General features: G+C 50.1%; 1 long non-coding RNA gene across 1 annotated transcript; it reads left to right on the top strand.

Moving 5' to 3' along the window:
* The first annotated feature begins 10437 nt into the window (after positions 1 to 10437).
* LOC106728848 lies at positions 10438 to 16547 on the top strand. Its single transcript, XR_001365118.2, has 4 exons — positions 10438 to 11069; positions 12188 to 12248; positions 15582 to 15666; positions 16328 to 16547. It is a non-coding gene; the product is annotated as an uncharacterized LOC106728848 (long non-coding RNA).
* The last annotated feature ends 1753 nt before the right edge of the window (positions 16548 to 18300 follow it).

The raw sequence follows: 18300 nt of genomic DNA, 5'->3' as shown, positions 1-18300 counted from the left end.
GCCTTCGCCTAGAGGCGGGTCAGCTCAGACGTGGCGGCATCTGGCTGCCCCTTCCATTCTGCAGGAAGGACAAGTGGACAGGACAGCAGATCTAACACGTCTGTGCTGAGGAAGGAACTGAGCGACAGGAGGGGCTCGGGGAGCACGCGTTCCCGCAGCTCTCGTCTCTGTTCTTGCTCACATTGTGACGGCACCGTCGTCCCCACTCTCTAGACTGGCAGAGAATATCTGCCGTTCCCGGTAGCAGGTCCAGAGTGGAACTCAGAGCATCAGCACAGCCCGGTGAGCCCTGGCCCGAGGGCCTCGGACCCCAGACAGAAGCCGACTGTGCGGAGAGTCCTTCCTCGAGAGCCTTCCCCGCTGTGGGTTTTATTTGCAAAAGCAATACACGTGTGACAGAAAGCTAAACGACGCTGAAGTGCATCAGCGGAAAATGGAGGTGGCCTGGAAGTCTCTCTCCTTCAGACGTAAGGACTGCTGACAGTTTGGCTTCTCTCATCTGTGACATTGTCCTCTACACAAATAGAGGTACCTTTCTACGCTGTCTCTGCGCGCACACACACACACACACACACACACATGCATCTTAAAGGGCGCATACTGTAACTCAGGTCTGCAGCTTGCTTGATTTCCACTTTTCATTTGGACATCTTTCCATTTCATTGGCTCAACTTCATTTTTATAATGCATTTACAGTATGTTTGTATTACAGTATGTTTGGAAAAATGACTTATTTTTGGAGTTTGTGTAAGACATACATAACTTCAAATTTACCGATACCTACCCTATTTAAATGCCCAGGTCAGTGGCCTTAAGCACGCTCACACTGTCGTGCAGCCATCACCACCGTCCCCCTCCAGAACGCCTCGTCATTCCACAGGGGAAGCCCGAGCCCATCAGCACGGACCCCGCCTGCCCCCTGCCCGCAGCCCCGGGGGGCCGTGTTCTGCTTTCTGCATCTGTGACTCCGACTACGCCAAGCACTCCGTGTGAGTGGAACCATACAGTGTTTGTCCTTTTGTGACTGGCTTATTTCACTTCGCCAGATTCTTCAAGGCTCACCCACGTTGTAGTGTGTGCCAGCATTTCCCTCCTTTTTAAGGCTGAATAATATTTCAGTGCACTTTGAAGAAACACAAGGTTGATTCCACAATCCAGAAAAAGCCCTAATAAATGATCTCTTCTCTTCTCTGCTTAGCAGGGCAGACCTCAGAGATGGCAAAGACACGAAGGGACACCCTCACCCCACCTCCGGAATGTGTGCAGTGCCTCAGACTTCTTTCTTAGAACTGAGTGTTGGACAGTGTCCCTGGCTGGATATAAACGCAGTAAAGATACCATTTCTGGTCACAACCCACTTGCTCTCCACAGGCAGCTGCAGCTGTGCGCTGACACGTGGGGCCGAGGGCAGAGCCCTGCTGGGGGACGCCCAGCTTTTCATGACGATGCCCAGGACTGCCTCCCACCCCCAGCGGGAACTGAAGCCTCTGGCTGTCTGAGCCGGAAGTGACTTACTCTGAAGGGTGTCTGCATCCCAGGGAGATGGAGGGGCTGTGCAAGTGCCAGCCAGACCTGGGCAGGACTCTGGACCCTGCCCCACTTCAGCCAGAACCGCCCAGACACATCCAGTCTCTAGGTCAGGCCTCCTGGATAAGCTTTTGTTTGATGAAGGGTTTCTGGGTGTTAGGAAAAGAAAGACAAAACAAATTCAACTCAACATAATCAGATGTTTCACAAATACCAAAAGTAAATGCAGAGAGGGAAGGGGTTTATTCAGAATCACAAGACCAAGGGCGAAAGGGTGACAGTGGTCGGGCGCCCCTGACCACGCCTGCGCCTGCCTGGCCCGAGGACCTGGCCTCTCCGATCTGGCCCCCGGGGCCGTGCCACCCGGTGTCCATTCAGCCTCTTTTCACCCTCGCACTTGGCCTTCGTGGCTCAGAATCAGGGCTCTCCAAGGTCCTTGATCTTGGGGACCTGCTTTGGTTTCACACGACAGTGAACCATACCTGCCCGATGGCAGGTGCCCGCCAGGTTGGTTTTTAGTGTTGACAGTGTTGAAAACAAAGGCTGTTGGAAGCACGCCAGAAACTTCAGGGGACGATTTGTTCGCCCAGTTTACGCTGGGCGTGGAGCCAAGGAGTTGCTAGACCCTAAAGGAAGCAGAGCCAGGTCTGTGCGAGCAGCTCTCGATTCCCGTCAGAGATGCCCCCAAGTCACTTCTTACTGTAACCAGCTCTTCCCGCAGGGAGTCGGCCCACGGGCTCCCGAAGCGTGAACAGCTGCTGACGCCAGCAGTCTGGGAGCGTCAAAGTCATCAGGAGGAGGGGAAGTCTGAGCTGGAGCCAGAAGGAGGCCCGTGGTCTCGGGGGGGCCCCGGGCGCCGAGGGGGCGAGGGGGCTTCCCGAATCAGGGCTTGGGCACAACCCAGCACGACGGTCCTGTCAGTTACAGGCCACCCACCCCCCACCCCCGGCTTCCCATCTGGTGAAAAAGGAGGGTGAATTTTATGTGGGTGTCTGTATTTTTAGGGACCCGTTTCCAAACTAAGCAGAATCACCCGGGGCACCTGTACAAAGCAGTGCCTGGATCAGGATTGCCAACAGTGAAAGTCTACAATTGATCTTTTTAACAGGCTCCCTGAGTGACCGCGACTCAGCAATGCCACGTGCTCTGTGCCCCCACACGCCCTTCGTATTCCTTACACTCGCCGATGCACATTTTTCCATATCTGCACTTTGAGGTTGAGGTGAATCTTACAATTGATCGTTAATAATAATGATATAAATATAAAATAATAAATTATGTAATAATAATGTGATTATCTACCCTCCCCCCAAAAAAAGTGGATAAAGAACTGAATCCTGCATTCAGTGGTACTTCTGAATTAAGGAAGCACGGCATCGCACGTCTGTGTTTCCCGCAACCTGATGAAGTGGGTGTTGGAGAATTGTTTATCCCTCTTCCCAGAAGCAGCAGGCTCGAGAAGGCTGGGCAGGATATTGATTTATTTACTCAGCCGATATTAATAATAAGCATGCTCCCCACGACAGGTGCTGGGCTAGGCGGAGGTGCGGCCAAGATGAGTAAGGAGTCGGTTCTCGTCCGCAAGGAGTTCCCAGTCTCCTGGGGACACAGCTGTACCCACGGCTGGACCAAACGGGGGGCCCGGAGCCCCCGTGGGCGCCGTGGGGAAAGAGTGATCAGCTCTGACTGCGAGTTAGTAGCGGACCCACCTCCCCTCCTTCCCACTTTTGCTCTGCGGCCCAACCCCCACGCACCCGAGGGGCTGACCAGAGTCAAGGCCATGTGGAGGGACGAGCTTAGACTCCGGGTTACAGTCTGCATGTCACCACTTCATTCAGCCAACAAATATGCTCTGAACACTTTTCATCAATGCTGAACCTGGCACCAAAAAAAAAAAAAAAGATGGACAGGACAGACACGAGTTCTCATTCTTGACACACGGATAGTAAAAAAATTTCGGTGTATATTAAATTCTCTGGAAGAGGAACATATTGTAGCATCCACAGGAGACCAGGGTCTCTGACCGCATTTTGGTGTGAGGTTAGTCCCTTCAGAACCTGAGATTTTGAGGCTGAGATTTAAAAGATCAGCAGAAGTTGTCCAGGCGAAAGGAATGGTCCAGGCAGAGAGAGAGGGAGAGAGGGGTTCAGAGCAGAGGGAAGAGAGCAGACAGGCATCGCATTTGAGGAGCTGGCAGGTGCACCACAGCGAGAGCTGGGAGATGCTGGGTGACTGGGAGGGTGAGGACGGCCGGTGGAGGGCTGTGTCTCCACACCTTGGAAGCCTGGCTGAGAATTTGGGACCTTCCTCCAGGAAGAGTGCAAAACCACTGAAAGGTTTTTTTTTTTTTTTTTTAAATACTCATTGTGGTAAAACATCCGTGACATAAAGTTCACCATTTTAGCCATTTTAGGTGTACAGCCAGAACTGCATATCTGCCTGGTATAGGCAGTGCTGTTCAATCTCAGGACTTCCAGGTGAGGAAGGCATGAGAACAAAGGGCAGTGGCGGGTACACGCTTGGAAGGCGGACTTCTGCAGACTCTGCTGACACGTTTCATAAACTCACTGCACAGCAACAAGTCGTCACTGAACAGCTCCTGAGGGAAGCACAGTGAGTGTTAAATTCCGTCAAACAGAGCCCGTGTGCAGAGATACGGATCCAGAATCCGTTTCTGTCATGGAAGGATAGTTTGCATTAAACCGTTGCTTGTTGGATGAGGAACGAATGAAGACAGAAATGTAAAAATATAAGCTCGCTTTCTTCATTTTGTGTAAAAGCTAAAAATGATGCTCCTGAGTTTTGAGAAGAGTTTGTTTTTTTAACATTTCTCCGTTCACCTCTGTGGGGACCCCTGTGAGACTGTTTTGCCTTATACATGTTATTGGCACAGAGCACAGAGACAGGTCACATGCCCGGGCCTCCCTGCTGGTGGCACCGCCGTCTCCGGGATTTGGATACATTAACAAGCAAACAGCAAACTTGAACTTGGAAGGGAGACAGTGTTCCTTCACGATGCTCACAGGCCTTTACTGCGGGTCATCGGTATTTCACACACAATTTTTGTTTAATCTCAGTTAAGGAAAGGACGGAAGTACCAACAGAACGGCGACTGTCTGCGTTCAGTGCCTGTAAGCACCCAGCGAACAGTGCGTCAGAGATTATTTTCCTTTGTTCCTGCGTCATGTTTGTCCTAATTCTATTTATTGAAATGTAATTTTATGTTTGTTGAATCTAGTAATGAAAATAGGAGTAATTATTTGTACGTCTTAAAAAAAACTTGACGGGCTGGCATACACGAAAAATAAAAGTCTTCACCCGGGAATGTGTGGGAAGCATCGCGCTGAAGGATGTGGTGTCCGGAGGGAGCTGGGGGTGGGTGTTACGCATCCACGGCACCTTTTGGTTTGCTGGCTTAGGTTTCCTTCTGGGATTTGGGTTTGTTTTCTATGAACCTGGTTTCCCTTTAGTAGGTGTAGTGGGAATAAACCTGGAATCCTGGCCTGGTGTCTAGAGGGACCATTTCAACAGGCGAACAAGCTGTCCTGGCCGAGGGCCTGGGCACGGGACGGGACATGCTGTCGCCCTCTGGTGGTCAGACAGAGACCCGCACACACTCTGCTACCAGAGATGCCTTCCTCTCATTCGCTCTTTTTTGTTTGTTTTAAATTGAAGCATAGCCAGTGTACAATGTGGTGCCAGTTTCTGGTGTACAGTATAATGTTTCAGTCATACATGCACATACCTATATTCCTTTTCATATTCTTTTTCATTGTAAGTTACTACAAGATATTGAATATAGTTCCCTGCACTGTACAGAAGAAACTTGTTTATCTATTTTACATATGGTAGCTAGTACCTGCAAATCTCGAACTCCAAATTTATGCCGTCCCACCCCCTTCCCTCTCTGGTACCCATAAGTTTGTTTTCTGTCTGTGAGTTTGTTTCTGTTTTGTGAATAAGTTATTTGTCTTTTTTTTTTTAGATTCCACATGTAAGTGATACCAGATGGTATTTTTCTTTCTCTTTCTCTGGCTTACGCCACTTAGAATGACAATCTCCAGGTCCATGCATGTTGCTGCAAATGGCATTATTTTTAAAAATTTTAATTGCTATTTATTTTCATAAATGTGAGGTATTTCAAAGGGCTATAAGATGCAGCACCAAGTATATACATTTTAAAGAAATTAAACACAGAGCTGTGCACTTACCAGTTCTATGCACCAAACATGAACAAGTACAGTAGCAGGAAGAAGCAGGCTAGGAAAAAGAGGCACTCTCTCTATATATAGTAAATTTCTTCACAATAGTTCCTTAGTAGCGTTATTTTATTCATTCGCTCTTGATCCTTAGAAAACGCCCGTCTCTTTTGAGTCACAGCCCGGCCCCACACTTACAGCCTCCCCTCTTCCACACGCAGTTTCTTAGGGACGCCTGCTTGGGGCTGATTCAACTTGCTGCATATTTTCATCAGCTAAGATTTGATCCAGTCTTTCTTGAAGCCTGTGATACAAAAAATAAAGCTTTTTCCCCCCATGTGTCAAATATAGGTAATACTGAGACCTTGAATATGCTCATGTGAACAACCGTCCTCGCCTCGCCAGGACTGGTACTCCCTTGCGGGGCCACCCGTGCCTGGTTGATGATCCTTGCTTCAGTCTGTGCTGAAGATCCCAGTTCATGCGAGTTTTCCTGCTGTTTTACATTGTGTGCTTACGGGGCAGTGATGTAGGTTCTGTGAGCAGGTTTCTACGGCTTGGCTTCCTTTGCTTCCTGCCCTGCCCCTTGTCACCTCTCTTTCTCTGTCCTTAGCCTGTGTCGTCTTGTGGAGGGAAAACCGGCATTAGGAGTGGGAACCCGGCTCTGAGCAGGTGTAGACGCTGGTTCCAGGCAAGTTACCTGTGTCACCTCGTTGACTTCACCTGACGGCCTCGGGCGGGAGGTAAGGACTTAGAAACGGCAGGTGTGCTCACTCTGCTCCGGTGAGCTTAGGAGATGGGGCTTTCTCATGATGGACGCTGGGAAGGAAGGAAGCAACGGAAACCACACTGCCGCTGGTCAGCCAGGTCCCAGAGGGACCCTGACCCTCATCGCCCGCGTCTCCGCGGCAGCTTCCCCCGAGTCTCTGCAGCTCCCGTGAGTCGCTGCCTCCTGAGCTCCCTCTCAGTCCTCTGCGAGGGTTTGAGCCCCACAGTTTTGGATCTGAGGCTTTAAAAAATAATATTCAGAGGATTTTTTTTTATTACAAGGAAAATAAATGCAAAAAACAATTACAACCTTAAATCTAACCATCAGGCAGCCCTGTGATTAAGTTAAGGATAAAAGGATAATATATTCCTCCAGCAAATATGTGTTGAATTTCCCGTTTCTTTTATATCCAACCACTGTTCTAAGCCCTGGGGACAGAGCAGGTTACAAACAAGAAATATTCCAGCAGAGAGCGTCCATCCGAATGCCTGGGGGTGAGACAGGGATGAAGATACAAAGATGAGGAAATCACAACCATGGTGTTGCGGGCTGAATTGTGCCCCTCAGAACTCACCTGCAGAAGCCCTAAGCTGCGGCCCCCAGAACGTGCCTTTCTGTGGTTTGTTACATCCACGCTGGGCTCCGCCCCAGCCCACCCCTCTAGGTCTACAGTTAGACCACTTCAGTATTGACACTGCTTTATCACGCGACCACCTTTTCCTTGCCATTGGCTGAAGCTAGTTCTGCATGTTTGTTTTTTTAACCCCCCCAAACAGCACCCCTCCCCAGAGCGACTGTCCTCGAGTCCTTTCCTGTGTAGGACGCCTGTTGCTTTTATAGAAGAAAGATAGTCGTTTGAGAAAAACATCATGGTGTCGCATTTCCTGTTCTCAACGCGCTGTTGGAATTGCTCACTGTCCTCTGGTGATGAAGGTGATTTTTCTATCAGCTGGAGCCTTTCTGACCTTCTAGGCCGCTTGATCTTTTTGCTTGATTATTCCAAAGATTCTTTGTGTTAAAAATCCAGAAATTCTATTGAGATGTTAAGACAGAATTTGTTATTGATTGTTCTGTGTCGGATTTCCTTTGAACACCGCTTTGACCTAGCGGACGAGAGTCTTCCTATTACCTGAAAGCTCTGCTAAGAACGCTAGGCTACCGCTTGGAGATCCCAAGTGTGTGACGCTGAGTCTCCTTCCCGTCTTCCGCGTCAGTCATGTTTCCCCGCTCTTCCACGTCGCCTCTGGCTTCCTTCCACCACATTTTACTCACGTCCCTCGATCCTGTCCTCACGGCCCCCTCCTCTGTTTTCAGGAATGTGCAGCTTCACTCGTGTGCCCCTAATTGGGCCTTCAATTTTGTGGTGCTTTCTTTCTTCTTTCACTTTCTGCCATGGTTCTACAAACTCAGGGCTTTTTTTCCCTCCTTTTTTATCTCAAAATATCTTTTCTGTTTCTGTTGCAAAATAAGAAATCACCTCTCCTTTATCATCATCATCCTTATTATTATCAATGTATGGTGCTCTATTAAGTCATAATTTTATCCATTTCATGGCAGAATTTTCAGCTGATGGTGTCTTTTCCCCCCATTGTTTTTCCTCTTCCTTCTCCCCTCACCCCTCCTCCCCCCCCCCCACCCCAGTATCTTTGGAAAGATTCCGAGTGGCTTCTGTTTGATGATGACTCATTTTTGTCCAGGGGAAATATTCCTGCACCATCTATTTCTATTGTTTATTTTTTGAGCTGTAGTTGATTTACAATGTTTTGTTAGCTTCTAGTGTACAGCATAGTGATTTAGTCGCGTGTGTGTGTGTGTGTGTGTGTGTGTGTGTGTGTGTATATACACACATACATATTCTTTTTCATTATGGGTTATTACAAGATATCTAATATGGCCCCCCATGTTGCACTGCAGGGCCTCGTTGCTTATCTATCTGACACGCAGTAGTGTGCACCTGCTAATCCCAGACCCCTGAGTCCCACCCCCTTCCCCTTTGGTGACCCGAAGTGTGTTTTCTATGCCGCACTATTTTAAAGAGGCCTTTGTAGGGAAGTGGACAGAACTGGCTTCCAGGCTACGAGGAGTCCTCCCTGTGATGCAGGATTGTTGGTGTGAACACAGTCTCTTCACGGCCAGCCAACGAGGACGACACACTGGGGCCGTCAGCAGTCTGACGACCAGTCATGGCTGCTGCCTCCAGCCGCCTGCTCCCTGCTGACCCGGACCCCCCTGTGCTGGGTACCTCGGCACGCCAGCTCTTCTCCCTGGAATCTGGTGCCAGTCTGGCCCCGGGGAGTCTCCCACCACCCACCTACTCGTCTGATCTCCCTGTTTCAGATAAGGGCCAGCTGACTTTTCTCTGAGGCAGCAGGCGAGACTGTGCAGAGCTGCGCCCGGCAGTGCTGTCTGAGCCCCCGCGCGCAGGCAGCCGTCCCTGTCTTCCTCCCACACCTCCGCTCTCCGGGCGTGACGGCCCCGTGTTATCACGTCCTCGGTTTGGGGGGAAGAGCTGTCGGCCCGTTTTGCAGATGGTGCAGTGTGTCAGAAGTCTCGGGGCTGTGACAGCCCTCTGCCCGGACCCCTGAGTCCCCGCATACCTCTCCCAAGTTATCGCCACGCTGCAAACTGGACGCTGGTGTTTTCTCATTTCAAATCCTTGAATATCTTCTCTTTGCTTACAGAACACATTTCACTTACAAGATCTGATTCTGTGTATCCTACAATATTTCCTTTTTCTGGTACCTTAGCCAGAGGACACACAATTTCCCCAAATCTTTGGAATCTGTCCTTATATCTTTGCCCCTGACCTTCCTTTTTCCAGGACTAGCTTCACCTCTGTGTCCACCTCATACATATTAACTCGTCTCTTAAGACGTAGACCCATAACCCACAGCAAACATCTCCCAGCTTCTCGCCCTGGTCCCCTCGCCCCCGACGTAGGAACAGAAACAGCTGTCCCTTCCTGCGAGATTCCGTGTACTTACTGGGCTGAATCGCGATGACCTGTCAGGCTGCTAACCTGTTTGATCCAGCTGAATGCCCCTCCTGTTCCAGGAGCACGTTTTGTTCATTTTGTTCCTTGGTTCTGGCCAAGTAACCAGCAAGCTGTGAGCAGGGGAAGCGGTTTGCTTGGCGAACGCTGCTGAGCTGAGTGTGCCCTGTCCCTGGAAGTGGGGCCAGGAGAGTGAGAGAACTTGAGAGCCGGTGGGACCCGAAAGGGCCAGCCTGACCTGATTCCTGGCTTTGTGTGATTCTTCTCGCCCAAATGCTTTGCCCCGAAATTCCAAGGATGTTAGATCAGCGTCCTCCCCTAACTAAGGCAGGCAGATGAGTCTACATTGTGAATAACTCACTTCCTTTCATTAAGCAGGAGGGACAACAAAATTTTCCTTGGAAGCGGATTTTACTTAGTGCGGGAAGCATCTTTTGGCTGAGAAGCCATTCACCCGTGCCTGGCGTCACCGGATGCAAGCACTGGGCTCAAACGTGGTTGCATCTCAGAGTGGGAGGGGCCTTAGTGAGCACCTTATTTTCCAGATGAGGAAACTAAGGTCCAGAAAGAGAAGGTGCTTCCCAGGGGTCCGGAGGCAGGTGGTGTTTCTGGAGCCGCAGCCCAGGTTTTCTAGCTCAGAGGTTAATCCAAACCTGACCTGCTCATGGTCCTCTTTTACTGAGGAAAGTCCTGGAGTTCTGATTAAGAATTAGAAGAGAAATTAGAAAACAAGAGAAGATAAAACATGCAATTAAACAATAAGATATTTCCTTTTATGACCCCTTTTGATAATATTCCCAAATGGTTTTTGTGGTTTCCACCCCAAACCGTTTTTTGTCTGCGTATTTCAAGTGCGTTCTCATGGAGCCCCCTCTGTGTGCCGACGTGCCGGGGGTCCCAAGACCCTTCACCTCTTCTCAGCTGTGTCAGTTACTTCCTCTCCATGCCCCCCCCCGCCCCCGCCAGCTCCTGCGATGATTAAAGCACAGGCCTGGGTAGAATTTAGTGCTTGGTCTCCTCCAGACACGGTTTGTTTCTCCTGTTCTTGGAATGCAATGCTATTTCCTTTTGATTTCCTCCCTCCTGCACAGAGAGCTGACACTGCCCCTTTGTTTACAACCGTAGCCCTAAGGGAGTGCCACGACTTCATAGAGGGCGTTTTTCCCAGTCTTCTCATCTGTTCTGCCGCCAGCTCTCCCGGGCTCTGTGGCAGCGCTCAGGTTCCCTGACACACCGCCTGCCTCACGTCCGGGGGCTGCTTAGCGCCCGTGGTGGGCAGGGACTTCCCTGCCGCCTTCCCGAGAGGGGCAGCGCGGGCGCCAGGCACCCCTCCTGCCCCCTCAGACCGTGCGGATCAGCCAGGCCTGTTTAGGCACGCGAACGGGCCGCCTGTCGCTAGCCCTTGGGTGGCTGCCAGGGGCCCGCCGCTTCCCCGGAAGCGCCCGCTCGGTGGTTTCTCTGGTTCAGTAGCACCGGTGTGACCAGAACGTGGTCAGGCCATTAGCAGCAACTCCAGGAACGACCACTCAGGGATGAAGCAGCGGCTTCCCAAAGCGCCGGCTGCCCGCAGGAGGGAGAGGAGGTGAGTGAGCGGCCTGGGGGGATGTGGGGCCGGACGCTTGCTCAGGACCAGCCGTTCCCTGTTAGCTCTCGAGCAGGGGACCCCAGTGGCTGAGGCGAGCGTTCGTTCTCACGTGTATTCACTCCCTCTCCCTTTGGCACACGGACGCACCAGGCATCACAAGTCTCAGAACTCAGGAGGGGACTCGGGATGCCATCCAGTCCAACTCTATCATTTTGCAGATGAGGGATCTGAGGGCCAGAGAAGTGACTTGTAAGTCAGGGGCAAAGCCAGAACCAGAATGTGGGTATCCAAGATCTTAACTCACCATTTATTTTTTTCAACAGAATATTCTGGAGGTACCTGAGTCTTTTTCTCTGGAAGGGTCTGGGCTGCATGAAACGATAGTGTGTGGTAACTGTGACGTGGGTGTGCTTCCAACCTGAGCTCAGTTCCTGCTCAACCACTGTGTGGCCCCATTGCCTCATCTTTGGAGCAGTCATTCTGAGAACCCACTCTGAATAGTGAGGCTACAATGATGTGACCGTACGGAGCACTTAGCAGGATGCCGGGCACACGGTGATGCCGGGCACGTGGTGAGGGCTTGAAGCCCGGTCCACATTCTTGGGCACAACCGGTGGTCATTTTCATGTTGACAGCTTGTTGCCCAAGACCGAACGCCACCTGCTTACACGTGTGAGATGGTGCAGCTCATTTCAGCTGACCTAAAGTAGACCATTGAGAGCTTGAAGGGACACCTTCTCGGGTTTTCACTTGAAGCAGGATGTTGGCAAATGGGGGAGAACTCACTCGTGGGCAGCCAGACTGCAGAAGGTGTCCCGTGTGAGGGGCTCCGAGCTGAGGGTCCTCAGAGCAGGCAGGGAAAGCTCAGGGGGCCCGGTCAGGGTCTTCTGGTGGGTGAAGGGTTGGCACAGAGAAGGGAGGTGAATTCCACGTTGCAGGTGTGTCCTGTCTTTAGGCTCCAGTTGTTCTCTGTCTGGCTCACACCCAAGGGCTCAGTGCTGAACAGACTCAGCCTCAGGTTTTCAAGACCTCGGAGTCTCCTAGGTGAAGTGCGGGTCAAAGGTAACGTGAAACATCACTGCCTCACGACGCCAGGCGCCCTTCTGTTTCTCTAGGGAAGGACCTGTCCTGTCCGATTGGAGCCAGTAAGCTCAGACCTTCGCAGACCAGAGCAAGGTGAGACCAGAGCTGCCAGCACCCGGTTTCTCACTGGAGAGCTTAGAAGCGCCCCCCAGGGCCGTCTGCCCGGTGGCTGGCCCATCCGGCGTGCACGCTGCCAGGGGAGCAGACTGGGGGCCTCTATGGCCCCAAACTCGGGAATTTTACAAGAGATTCTCATGATCTCTCTCCTTCTCCCTTCTTTTTCTTTCCCTGCTCCTCTCCCTCCCCTCCCTTCACTTCTGTTTTCTCTCCTTAAAAACATCAACCACCCTTACCTTTGACAGTTTCTCTTGCTTCCCCTGCATCCTCTAGAAATTCCTCTCAGGGCTTATAAACAGCAGGAACCCACGTTCCTAGACCCACAGTGGATTTCCTCTGGCCCTAACTTGTCAAACAGAAAACTTGACATGAACTAAATCATGGCCATTTTGGACCCTAGAAGAGTGGTAGGCTCAATCCCGGGGTCACAGAAACACTGGGTTTTGGTGTCACTGGACACAGACTGCTTTCCCTGACCCCCCAAGGACATCTGGGCCAAAACCACAACCTGTGCTTAATGCATGAGTTGAAATTCTTAATCAAGTCCTGGAAGAAAAATCAAAGGCCTTTACGGAAGAAATCACATGTAAGGGAAAACGACTTACCTTTTCTAATTTTTAACAACTTTTCAAAAAACCTGTTTTTTGAAAAATCTTATTTCATTTTTTTGGATATTAAGGAAGTTGATCTTTGACATGAGAAAGGAGGGATAAGAGATGAGAAAGAGGAAAATAGAGGAAATGGGTAAACGGGAGTTTTGAATTGTGGTCACTGAGAGAGTTCTGCATAAGACAGTGTGTCCACCACAGAATTACCCGTGACATCGTTGTGACCTTGTTTAGCCGTAGTTTCTTCCTCTTTGAAGTGAGGAGGCTGGCTCAGATGATCTCTGAAGGTTCCAGCAGTTGTTAGCCAGTGCTTTTGTGAAGACGTGAGAATAACAAGTCCATACACCAGAATCAAGGAGGTTGATGATGGTTACTACAGACTGGATTTTAAGATTAAAAAAGCCATTGATAAGTAACCACAAAAAAATCAAAAGGGATGACAGTTCAACTTGTGGGCTAGTGGCAAAATTATTACACAAAATCCAGAGACTTCCCCATGCAAACCATAGCCAATTATAGAAAATAATGAAGAATGTGACTCAAATAGAAAAAACAAAATAACTAGGAATCAAGTTACCAAAAAAAAGTTCTGGATCTTTATGAAGAAAGCTATTGAAGGACACAAGAAGGTCATATTAAGAGACGATACAAACGTGGAGAGGAAAATCTCATTCTTAGAAAGATTCCATCATCCACATGTCATTTTTTTCTTAAACAAAATGTGTAATTTCAATGTGGAATTAGTCAACAGAGCAGTAACATTATTTTTAACTTGATGGAGTAATTTGAAAGTTATTTTGTAAAACAGAATCATTGTGAGGAGCCATGAATTCTGAAAAAGACTGATGAGGGAGGCTTGATTATTGTGACTGGGAGGAGCTTGTCAGTTCAGTCGTGTAGTAGCGGCCCCGGAAGAGACTCACAGAGAGCGGACGGGAGTAGAATCGCACTGTGACCCAGGACGAGGCGGGCACACCAGACTGGGATGCAGGTGCTCCGGGGAGCATGCAGACTGTCCCATCTGTCCTCCCCAGGGGGTCCTGCCGTACATGGAACATTGGCGTGACCCTGATCATCTCCAGTTCCTTCCAATCACGTGTACTTTTGTTTCCCTTCTACCCAAGGCTCAATTTTCTAAGAGAACACAGACATGAACTCAGACACGTGCCTTCTATATGAGAAGCCTAGGCGTAGAGAGTGTTGGGCATGTCTGTGAACTCAGGAAATTCATATTTCTGGCTGGGGCAAGAAACAGTTTTCATGTCACTGCTGGGAACTCAAGTCTGTCACAGCTTTTCAGAATAGCCTCCATCCTAGGGCTGAAATAATCAAGGACAAAACCGTCAGGGAATAGAGACAGTTAGGTAAACAGACAAAGCAAGCAAGCCTCTTGAAGGAAAACCAAACACGAGCAATGTGAAAAGTAGGCATTGAGAGCAGCCATGAATTTTGGCTGTTAGATGAGCGAGCACGAAGTGAGAGGCAGGCCAGAAGCAATGGTAAGGATTAAGGACGCTAAACGTGCGTGGAATGCTTAGAAACCAGCAAGGAATGGTGACTAGAAAAATAGAAAACTGGGTAAAGTGCATGAGACAAAAAAGACCAATGACCATTAAAAATATTCCACCTCAGAATAATTTTAAAAAGACATAGTAAAACAAATAGGAAATGTTATTTACTCATACTATTTGCAGACATAAAAACAATGGGCAATAATACTAATGCGATACTGACTAGTGTCAGTAAGAGGAGAGTGTGGCACAGCGGCTTCTAGAAGGGGCAACTGGGCAAAACCCATAAAAACCTGAAATGTGCATGTAGGTCGAGATTCCCTTGTAGGAGTTTGTACAAAAGTAAGCACTGAATACACTTCTAAAGACACATGTCTAGTCATACAAGGCAAACATATTTGAACAGGTAGTAAAGAATTTCCAAGATAATATTTTAAGTAGGAAAAAAAAAGACACAATGGAGCTGGTTATGAAGTATGAGTCTCTATTTTAAATTTAAAATAAACATTTACATAATTTTATTTACAAAGGAGAAGAACTGAAATCCGCTCTGAATTGAGAATAGTGGTTACAACTGAACAATGGGGCTATGGGTTTTTTTAATTTTCCATGTTTACCTTTCTTTATGATTTGAAATTTTCTGATGTGTATTATTGTTTTATAATTAGCAAAAATTGTAATAGATTTAAATGAAAGTAAATGATAAAATTCAAATCTGAGAACAATTTGGTGTATTTCCCTCCTAGTCTGTAAGCAGCGCGAACAGCTGCTCCCTTTAACAGGGATTCTCTGGGAGGATTATAACAAGCCGGCCCCCACTCTGGAACTTCCTTTCAAGGAGCCTGGAAGAGCCAGTCACCTTGCCTCCAGATCTTTTCTGTTGAGCCCCCTCCCCTGTGAGGGGCTGTCCTTATTCTCCGGTTCTAAGGGTTTGACTCCGGGCGCTAGCCCTCCCCTCGGGTGCTCCCAGCCCCTCCCTCACCTTGGCACCGGCTCCGTAGGATGCGCTGATACGGAAGCCCTGAACCAGAGCTTGATAGGAACAGAAGAGGAGCCGGGGCTGGGCCCGGGGAGCAGGAACGGGCAGTTACCGAGCGGGGCGCAGGGCCTGGGCCGGTGAGGAGTTGCTCTTTGCACGAATCCTCGAATCCTCGGGCTTCTGACTTTGTCTTGCTGATTCTTGCCATCAGGACTTCAGGAACCTCAGCTCCGTAACAATGAGACTCGTCCACGTGATCCTCGCCGCTCTCCTTGCCGTCTTCCAGGTGCTGCCCGGTAAATACCAGCCACGACGCCCTTTCTTGTCACTGCTCTGTTTTCTCCTTCCCTAAGTCCGCCGTCGTCAGAGAGTAATGCAGTAGGGAGCTGCTCGTCTCCACACCCCAAAATAAGTCGCTGAGAAGTTAGACAGTTCCTTTGAGAGCTGGTCGTTGTGTCTCTGTGGCACTAACAGTCTTGTCAGGGAGTGATCTTGGGCTCCCTCCCCTTTGCTGCAAATGAGCTGGATGATCTGAGAACCAAATTAGTTGAATCATTTTATTTGTACAAGTCGGTGTGGAGACTAAAGTCCTGACCAGAGACTTGTTGTCACTCACACCGTGGTGGCGACTTTGAGTTCAGCTGGGTGGTCTTCTGTCCGATGAGCTGTGAGAGCTGGGATGGGGTGCGCAGCGGGGAGGTGGGGTGATTGGCGAGGTGCCCCGGGTGAGGTTACTGGCTGAGCAGCACGGCCCGGTGGTCCCCGTGGCGGGAAGGACCACTTGGCCAGTGGTTCCACTGACAACGACGACAGCCGTCAGGGTGAGGGGGAAGGGACGGGCGGGGACAGCTTGCCGTCGGTGTGTGCTTGGGAGGGACGGGATTCCACCTGGACGGTGCGAGCTCCAGCCTTCCCCATGGAACCTTCAGCTTCTACAAACATCTTTCCATTTTTCAGATGGCACTAGGGCGCTCAATTTTGAAAGACCCTGCTATCTTCGGGGTGGAATCTGCCTGAAGCAAGGGGCGCCAAACTGTGAGCCCTTCAGAGGACCCTGCCGAGCGCTCACCGTCTGCTGCAGAATTAAGGGGGGCTGATGGAAGCCCAGCTGGGGGGGAGTCCTGGCAAGAGAGCTGGGGCATGGCCCCTCTTGTGCAAATAAAAGCAAACAGCCTTGTCAAGTCTGCACGATCAGTTACTTTTTCAAGCGCATGGATCAAAGGGACGGTTGTTTTCCACGAAGGGGTAGGCAGTGGGCGGGAGACAGGTATGAGAATTTTACATTACGCTTTAAGGTTTGCGGAGCGTTTGCGTTCACGTAACATGTGTCCTCGTTAAAGCGCTTTGGTCTGTCAGTCCATTCCCAGGCGTGGAAACCCAAACTTGGCACAGCTCAACAGCAAGCCCCGCTGCCGACAAAGGAGGAGTGCAATTTGAGACTCTTTTTTTGGCTCTTAGACAATGGTCTGTTCACATGGGAGGGCAGTTACGGTTTCCTTGATCTCAGGGAGGCTGGATATGAAAGCATGCAGTACGGCGGGTCAAGGCGAGGTGAGACCAGGCCTTAGTCCTGGGACCCGCCACTATGCTGAGTGCGGGGGAGCACGTGCTCGGGGGCGCAGTGGTGCTGGGGCCAGGCAGGATGGGCGCCCGTGTGTACAAGACACCACCTAGAAGCGCCAGCTCTTCTTGGAGATGTTGGAAGAAGCCTGTAGGAAGCCAGGATCTTCAGTCGAAGGTCTTATGCCTGAGGCTGGAGCCCTGGGATGGGTGTGATTTTGGGTGTCTTTCTTGTCCCCTTTCCCGTGCAGGGCATGACGCTTGCTGTGGCTTGCTGAGTAAGTCCTCTCTCCACTGCTGATGTCACCGTCCCCCCTCCAGGGAGGCAGCAAGCCCAACATCACTGTGGCTTTCTGCAACTTGCAACGCAGGTTTGGGGCGGAGGGGGAGGCGGGAAATACTGCAGGGTGCGGAGAAGGTGGGGGGCAAAGAGGAATGACAAGGTGCATGGACATTCTTCCAACACCGACTCAATCATTTGGGTCCCAATCAACTAATAACTAAAGAAAATTCAGAGCGGGTTTTCCGGCGACCAGTGGGCTGTTATCAGCGTACCCCAGCGTCTGTAAAGACATCGATACAGATACGAATGTAGTTCCCCAGTTGTTCATTCCTGCATCGTCTGTCTGCAGGGGTTACCGCTCGGTTCTGAGTACTGCTGGGATCTGAGATGCTAGTCCACAGGGTGCCCTGTCAGAAGAGCTTATCTGTCCGTTCGTACAGCGGTCTACTACCACCAGGGGAATTTAGGAACCAATGAGTAATTTAAAAATAGCCCATTTCCTTACTTGTATTTCTTCACCGTGAAGTTGAAACCTCCTCCACTCTCCCATGTCTTCCCCACCACTCACAGCCTCACTGCCCCCTCCCCCGGGGCTCCTGGGGAGCCGCAGCCCTCGCTCCGTGCTCCTAGCCCTGCGTCCCTCGCCCTGTGCCTCTGGCCCCGAGCCCTGAGCACTGAGTCCTGAGCTCTGCGCCCCTAGCCCTGCACGTGGGTTAGTTGTTTATTATCAGGGAAAATAGATACCAAATTTTTTTAAAAAGTGTTATTACTAAGGGAGGGCAGAGCTCAGTGGTAGAGTGCCTGCCTCGCATGCGCAAGGTACTAGGGTCAACCCCCAGTGCCTCCATTGATAGTAAATAAGTAGGAACCTAATTACCTCCCCCGCAGAAAATAAAAAATAATTTTAAAAAAGTATTATTACTAACAACTATAGAAAATGGATAAACAGCAAGGTCCTACCATGCAGCACAGGGAACTACACTCAGTATCTTGTAATAGCCTATAATGAGAAAGAACATGGAAGGAATGTATCTATGCACAATGAGTCACTGTGAACGCCCCTAGTCTCGTTTCCCCCTCGCACACC

The sequence above is a fragment of the Camelus ferus genome, chromosome 26, assembly GCF_009834535.1.
Source record: "Camelus ferus isolate YT-003-E chromosome 26, BCGSAC_Cfer_1.0, whole genome shotgun sequence".
NCBI classification, from domain to species: domain Eukaryota; kingdom Metazoa; phylum Chordata; class Mammalia; order Artiodactyla; family Camelidae; genus Camelus; species Camelus ferus.
This window is presented reverse-complemented; position numbering and strand designations above follow the sequence as displayed.